Genomic DNA, 8,147 nt, shown 5'->3' with positions numbered 1-8,147 from the left:
TCTAAAAGAAAAGAGGAAACCCAAATGTTAATGTCCCCTGTTATTTAGTTTATACCCCCATGTCTAATAAAAACTTAGAAATTCATCGTGATATGCATTTCAATTAATAATAATTTAATTCATTATAAAACTCGTAAAAATAATTGCGTGATATTCATTCCAAAACCTTCTGATATTTACATACGTTTTAGAGTGCTTTTAAACTGGGAGGTATACATATTTGTATAGGGACAGTTAGAGGCCACTGGGGCCCACCACGTTTCCGTGAGGTTAAGCCTGTCTTTTAGCAAAAGCAGAACTCCGGGAAGTAAATTGATGGGGCTTGCGATTCAGCATTACGATATTCGGGGTCGGTCAATATAAAAGAGGTAGATTTAACAACACGTCCACGTTCAGCGAGATATACTCTGCTATTAGAATGGTTTAGCAAAAGAACAGTCTTTATTGCGTCGCCACAGTCACTGGTAAATTTCAGTTTAATTGATGCCGACTGATTTCGGAATGTCGGACTTAAAAACTTTCCACGTTTCTATATTATGTACCGTATATGTATAATGACTTTGAGATAAGAGCGGTTAGTACTGCTTATGAGCACGACTTGAAACGGAAAGACAGTAAGCTGGTGTTTCGAACTTTATCTCGACTCTTCATATGTTGTAGGGATGCTTTTTGAAAAACCACTATTTGTCATTCACAGGGGGCTGTCGAAAAAGGTAAAGTCTGGTACTACCGTGGCGGGCTCTATGTCGTTTTAAATGAAAAAATTACTGTTTGTGCCTAACCGAAGTAGACGCTTGCAGGACGATCGCGTCGCGGCAATGGTAACGATGGTTATTGTAATTCCACACACAGGCTATGCGGGAACTGCGATGAGGTTGAGCTAACGTGGTTAGCTGCTAGTTAAGACAGTGTATTACGAGCACTACTCCCAGAGGAATTATGTGGTCAGGGAATTATGATTATGATAGCAGTTTGCGTAGTTGGCTCGGCTGACACTGCAAAATGTGCTGACTGCATTGGCGAGTCAGTGTGCCGTTGAGTCGGTGAGACGGTGAGTTAGTGAGACAGATAATATGCTGATCAGCAATTCTCATGCAGTGAGTGCTACTGAGCGCCTGGTACTGTTCCCAACTTGGCTACTGCTTGATTTGTTGGGTGTGGTTATGTTGAGTACATTTGGGTATGAACACCTACTAAAGTGATCTAATACGATTAAAAGGCCAATATACCCAGTTTTACTTCTAGGGTAAGGACCGAGTATATCAATATATAATTTCTGAAAGGGTCTACAAGACACGCTCTGTTGACCTATTGGTGGTCGTAGAATGGAATTGGGTGCCTTTGTTTCTTTACATGTGTCGCACGCACGAATGTAATCGTGAATATCTTTTGGGAGACCTGGCCAAAAGAAATGCCTGCGGACGGCATCAATGGTTTTGTGCATTCCTGGATGAGCTGATAAGACACTATCATGGGTCTGGCTGATAACCTTGAGTCTTAATTTCTCGGGTACCCACAATCGCCAATTATTGGAATCGTTCCAGGAATCACCGGTTGGATGTTCTGTACGAATATATACGAACTGATCTAGGAATTCCTTCGCATCTAAGTTGATTTCGGGACCACATACCGTTATTGCATCAATTTCTTCCTCGCAAATGCGAGAAAGTGAAAGGGACAATATGATTTTTCCCCTTCCTGTGCGAGATGTGCCAAGCGACCGGAAACATTTGGTTGCCTCATTAGCCATAACAGGCTAGCATGATCTGTAATGACTTCAAATTCCTGCAGCTCTAGGTAACATCGAAAGTTTTATACTGCAAGTATTACCGCCAAACACTCTCTCTCAGTTACGCTATAATTTTGTTGACTTTTACTCCGTTTCTTAGAAAAATAAGCTATGGGTCTTTCTTCTTGGGACTCCGATAACTCTACCAGAACTGCTCCAACGCCGTAATCACTAGCGTGGCAGTGTAGGAAAAATTTCTGGGCAAAGTCGGGATTCTGCAAAACTGGTGCGGAAGTCAATAGTTTTTTTTATCGATTCCATGGATTCCGTCCACTTAAAAGTCTTTTTACTTTTCAACGCTTCGGTTATAGGGTAGCTTATTTCGGCAAAGTTATGAATAAGCCTACGCCTAAGAAGCCTCTTACTTGCTTTAAGTTTCTAGGACTGGGCCAGTTTAAAATACACGATATTTTTGATGGATCGGTTGATATGCCACCGCTACCTATAATATATCCCAAGTAATTGATTCGAGTTTCGCAGAAATGACTTTGTTCAATATTGAGAGTTAAATTTCCTTTTCTAAACTGCTCTGCAATACGGACAAGAATTGCCAGATGCGAAGAAAAGTTCTCTGAGACTATACACATGTCGTCCAAATAGAGAGAATCCATTAGCCTGCACATTATCGACGGCGCGTTGCACAGTCCAATTCGGATATTATATTCGCTTTTGGTAAACGAGCAAAAATTCCTTCAATACTTTGTAGAGGATAAGCATCCTTTTTAGTGACATTGTTCAATCTCCGAGCGTCGAGACTGAGGCGAACTTTATTGGGTTTCACTACTAATCTCATCGGGGAACTCCATTCACTTTCTGCAGGCTCTATAACACCTAATCTCAGTATACGGTCTACTTCATTAAACATAAGCTTCTCCACAGCTGGGCTTACAGGATAATATCGCTGTTTTACTGCTTTAGCTTCCCCAATAACTATTTCATGCTGAATGAGGGGTGTACGACCAAGACCCTGTTTTTGAAAATTCGGAAATAAATTCTTAACGGCATTAAGTTGGCTAATTTCCATTCCAGTTAAAGGAAAATTTTCCGACTGTTCAGATATTTTTTCTATATTGAGGGAGCTAATAACTCCAGGTGCTAAATCAAAAATTCTCCAAAAGTCGATGCCTAAAATAAGCCTTTGACTAATAGAGGGGATAATATAAAACTGCATGTTCTTATCTATACCTTTATACGTAAGTACTACTTGTAGAATCCCCAAAACACTATGGGCTTTTCCATCAGCGGTCTTAACGTGAGCTTTTATGCTTTTAAATTCGGGGTACTGACTAAAATCGTCTTGCGCTAGTGTGGAACCAATGCAGGAAATGTTGGCACCAGTGTCTAATAATCCTTGTTCTTCAAAATTCAATATCTAAACTCTCGCATAACTTCTCATATCATCTTTATTTTGTATAATTGTATTTATGACAAAATTTGTGTTATATTTTATTTTCTTAAAATAATTTCGCATTCTAAGGGTATTTCTTTTTGGACTTCTTTCACTTTCACTAAACATTGTTTTTCTTACTTCGGGATAGTTATTTAAGTAACGCATGGATTACTACTGAAAAGTCGTTGATTTGTTTCGTTCCTTTCCGGACGAAGTTTTGAGTCTGTAGATAAGTGAACTATTGTTTCGGGAGCATCTGGCTGTTCCGCTGAGATGCTCCTTTCTGACGGTTTTCCGACCTACGTAGACAAGTTTGACAATCAGGACTGTATACATTCTTAAGTCCGCATCTGTAACAAAATACATTTTTCATGCCACGACAATTTTCCCAGACATGCCCTTCCTTATCGCAATTCCAGCAAATGACGCAAGCTAAGGGTTTTTGCATGGCAGCGATATCTCCGGTGCATTCGTCTGCATTTTCGTCCTCACTGAGAGTTCCTTCAACGGTATAAACTTAATACGACGCTGGCTCTCTTCCCTTTAAAGGTAAGGTTCGAGTTTTTCCTAATTCCCTGAGGAAATTTTCCCTTCGTTGCACCAACGTACGCAGCTAAGCTATTGAAGAGATATCTTCGAATAACAATCGATCCTTAATATCTGTCAGCAAGTTTCCTTGGACTATCTCCACTATTTCACTTTCGCATATCTAGGCTAACTGCAAGTTTATCCGTAAGTTTGCAAATCGCTTCGTAATAGGACTCGAAGGATTCACCTACTTTCCTTATACTGAAATCGTATAGGCTTACAAATATCTGTACAATTATTCTGAGTTGTGCTTTTATGGTATCGCCAATACCAATCTTTGGCTTTTCCAACCAGTAGTGCATGAATGTTTTTTTTATTATCTGCCGCAAAATCATTATTGAGATTCTGTGCAGTCAGAGTCTTGATTCCGTAAAGAAATTCTTCTACCGGTAAGCCTGTAGCTGACCCATCAAAATGAATTCCCCACTTCCGCATAATATCAGCAATCTTCGCTGTCGGAATATTCGAATTTGTATTTCCCTGAAAAGATCGTTGCTCTTCTACTTGACTGTCCTGTCGGTAATTATTTGGTGACAAAGACTCATTACTAATTTGACAATTCTCGTTTTGTTGGCCTCTACTTGGAATAGATGGGTGCTGAAAATTCTGGTAAGCTGTTGGATTCTGAGACTGCAAGGCTCGGCCTAGTGCTTGTTGAATCCACGACTCAATTTGGCAAAAGTCTAACGTGGTAGGACTCGTTGGATTAGTATCTCTTGGTGGCTGCCCCCGTAAGTTCCCTTTTCTGGGTCTCCCTGGAGGTTTGCTTCTTGCGCCTCCACAGGTAGATTTTCTGCTCTATTAGTGATATGACTAATGTCTAAAGGCGGTAGGTTTTCCATGCTCAAATTGTTGTTTTCCGATTCTGATCTCTCTTAGCTGATCGAGTAGTTAGTCTTCCAGGCTCTTAAACTGGAGCTTTTGGATTCGGTGAGCAATTTCCAACCACGGCAAAGCAAGCTGGACAATAAGCATGTGATTGTATTCGGCCCTCAATGCATGTCTTGCGGTATATATGTTTACAAAGTGTAATTGAACATGTCTGAGTGTCTGACATAACTTCGCTGGTCACAAGGCAAACATTACTTTCCTCATTAGATGGACGATCTTCAAAACTGTGTTGTAAAACCATTTTAATTGTAGTAAATTTAAAGACATCATTAAGGCAAAACAAAATTTTAAGGGGGATTTTTCTTTACCCTCATATTTTCTTTGAAGATGAGAATGCATATTGGGCTATTGCAATTAAGATGAAGTTTGAAGTTACTAAATTACCTAGAAATTAGCAAGATGTTTGCTAATATGCTGCATAATTCCATTTAAATACACCTTAGCAATTTTCTTTTATGGATTTACAACTTAATAACAATCAATAAGATAAAGACAGGTAAATTGTACGAAAGATTAAAAATACAGACGACAGCCGTGCACCGATATTGAGGTGGATTAGATTCCAATCCCTAAATCTTCGAATTCCAGAAAACGTACTCGAACTTCGCCTATATTTTGTAATTCTCACCCAATCAAACCTTTCTATACCCGAAGACAAAAGAGCTTTTTCCCATTCATCATTGCTGCAGCTCTGCTTTTATTGGGTCGACATTTCTTATGAAAAAACTTGTAGCTCCTTCAAAGAAATAGAATTAAAACAACTTACAAGAAAGGAAGTTAACTTCGGCAAGCCGAAGTTTGTATACCCTTGCAGCTATAATTATTAAATTTCAAAATATAAAAAATGATATTCCCAATAGTATAAGATAATATGTCAAAAAACACCGAAGCTATAATTTGTTTCATATTATTTTCCCACCAATTTTCCGATCTTTCCTATGGCAGCTATATGATATAGTCGTCCGATTTTGATAAAATTAAATCCGAAATTCAGAACTTATTAAAAAATGTTATTTCCAAGCGTAGGAGGTTATATGTTGAAAAACACCGAAGCTATAATTTGTTTCATACTATTTTTCCACCAATTTTCCGATCGTTTCTATGGCAGCTACATTTAATAGTCGTCCGATTTCGATAAAATTAAATTCGAAATTCAAAACTAATTAAAAAATGTTATTTCCAAGCTAAAGAGGTTTAAAGCTAAAAATCACCAAAGATATAATTTTTTAAAATGTTTTTTTCCGATTATTCCTATGGGAGCTATAAGATATAGTTGTCCGATCCGGCTGGTTCCGACTTGTATACTACCTGCAAAAGACTTTTAGGAAAGTTTTAGCCCGATAGCTTTTAAACTGAGAGACTAGTTTGCGTAGAAACGGAAGGTCAGACTGACAGACGGACATGGCTAGATCGACTCGTCTAGTCATGCTGATCAAGAATATATATACTTTATGGGGTCGGAAACGTCTCCTTTACTGCGTTGCAAGCTTCTGACTGAAATCAATATACCCTCTGCAAGGGTATAAAAATGGCGGGCTTTGTAAACCAAACCCTGTCCTATTGGGACTGAGAATTCCATCTACATGCCCCACGATTTGGGCGCCAAAAATTTGTAGCGAGTTGAGTGGTGATGTTGCAAGACAACGGGTAGAAAATTTAGGGACAATCAGCAGCGGCGGGACCCTTAAAACGGTAGCTCATTCCGGGTGGGGTAGGTTCTTGCTGATGCCTAAACTCGACACTACGGATTTTATATAGAGTCCCTCAAAACAACAAAACCTTAGTTGAGGTGAAATAGCAAGGTCAAATCCATGTAATTAGTTAATAGGAACGGTCTTGAAAGAATTGCAAGGGGGTGGCGTTGATGATAGCGGGGCAAAATTTTCTTAACCCACCCGACCATGTTTCGCTCTCTAAAAGAAAAGAGGAATCCCAATGTTAATGTCCCCTGTTATTTAGTTTATACCCCCATGTCTAATAAAAACTTAGAAATTCATCGTGGTATGCATTTCAATTAATAATAATTTAATTCATAATATAACTCCTAAAAATAATTGCGTGATATTCATTCTGATATTTACATACGTTTTAGAGTGCTTTTAAACTGGGAAGTTAGGAATACATATTTGTTTAAGTATTTATTTTTATGTTAATTTTACTTTACTTTGCGTTTAAATTACAATAATAATCATTTCCCTTCCCACAACAATACCAGCTGAAACAAACTGGGGTTCGCACTGAAATAGGGGAGAATAACAATTTGCTAAATCAAAAGTCGTTATCAGCCACACAAGAGGTAAACCGTGCAGAAAGATCATGAGAATCAAAACAAAACCAAATACCATAGCTTTACAGGTACCCTTAGGCAAGCTGGCGATCGAGGAATACATTTATATATCTCTTATCTCCTTCTGCATGGTTTCGGAAACGTTACAATGAATATTGTTGGTATAGTTCTTTTACTTTTTATGCCAGTATTTAATTTTAAATTGCTTATTGATCGGTTTCCGTAAAACACTTTTAAACGAAGTTTTGGAGAAAAACTCACCCACTCAAGTTGCTTGATGAAGGCCTTCATGTTGCTGCAGAGTTGATGTTTAGATGGGTTGGTGTTCAGGGAGTTGTAAATAACAATATTGCTCTGCACATTGATCTCCATTCAATAACCCATCGGCTGGCTTGTTATGGGAAGTGGTATTAGGTATTACGTATTTGTGGAGTTTTGCTTGCCCTTAGGGAGAATTTTAGTTGGCTCCACCAATGCTCGGGACAGTTAGAGGCCACTGGGGCCCGCCACGTTTCCGTGCGGTTAACCCTGTCTTTTAGCAAAAGCAGAACTCCGGGGAGTAAATTAATGGGGCTTGCGATTCAGCATTACGATATTCGGGGTCGGTCAATATAAAAGAGGTAGATTTAACAACACGTCCACGTTCAGCGAGATGTACTCTGATTCAAGGATGGTTTATCAAAAGAACAGTCTTTATTGCGTCGTCATAGTCACTGGTAAATTTCAGTTTAGTTGTTGCCGACTGATTTCGGTATGTCGGACTTACAAACTTTCCACGTTTCTATTTTACGTACCGTATATGTATAATGACTTTGAGATAAGAGCGGTTAGTACTGCTTATGAGCACGACTTGAAACGAAACAGTAAGCTGGTGTTTCGAACTTTATCTCGACTCTTCATATGTTGTAGGGATGCTTTTTGAAAAACCACTATTTGTCATTCACAGGGGGCTGTCGAAAAAGGTGAATATCTGGTACTACTCTATCTCGTTTTAAATGAAAAAATTACTTTGACTTTAACATTTTTCTTTCCAAAACAAAAGTAAGAGAATGAAAACTACTTCTTGCAGAACAAGGCGACCATTACAGATTCTGATGCTAGTTCAAGCATAATAGTGAATAAACTTTGCAACAATATCACAATGGCGCAATCTAATATTGATTTTATTAATACAGCATCCAAGCTTATACCAGTTTTCGATG

The sequence above is a fragment of the Drosophila subpulchrella genome, unplaced genomic scaffold (genome assembly GCF_014743375.2).
Source record: "Drosophila subpulchrella strain 33 F10 #4 breed RU33 unplaced genomic scaffold, RU_Dsub_v1.1 Primary Assembly Seq120, whole genome shotgun sequence".
Taxonomy (NCBI): Eukaryota; Metazoa; Arthropoda; class Insecta; order Diptera; family Drosophilidae; genus Drosophila; species Drosophila subpulchrella.
The sequence above is the reverse complement of the archived record's forward strand: the minus strand, read 5'-3'. Positions refer to the sequence as shown.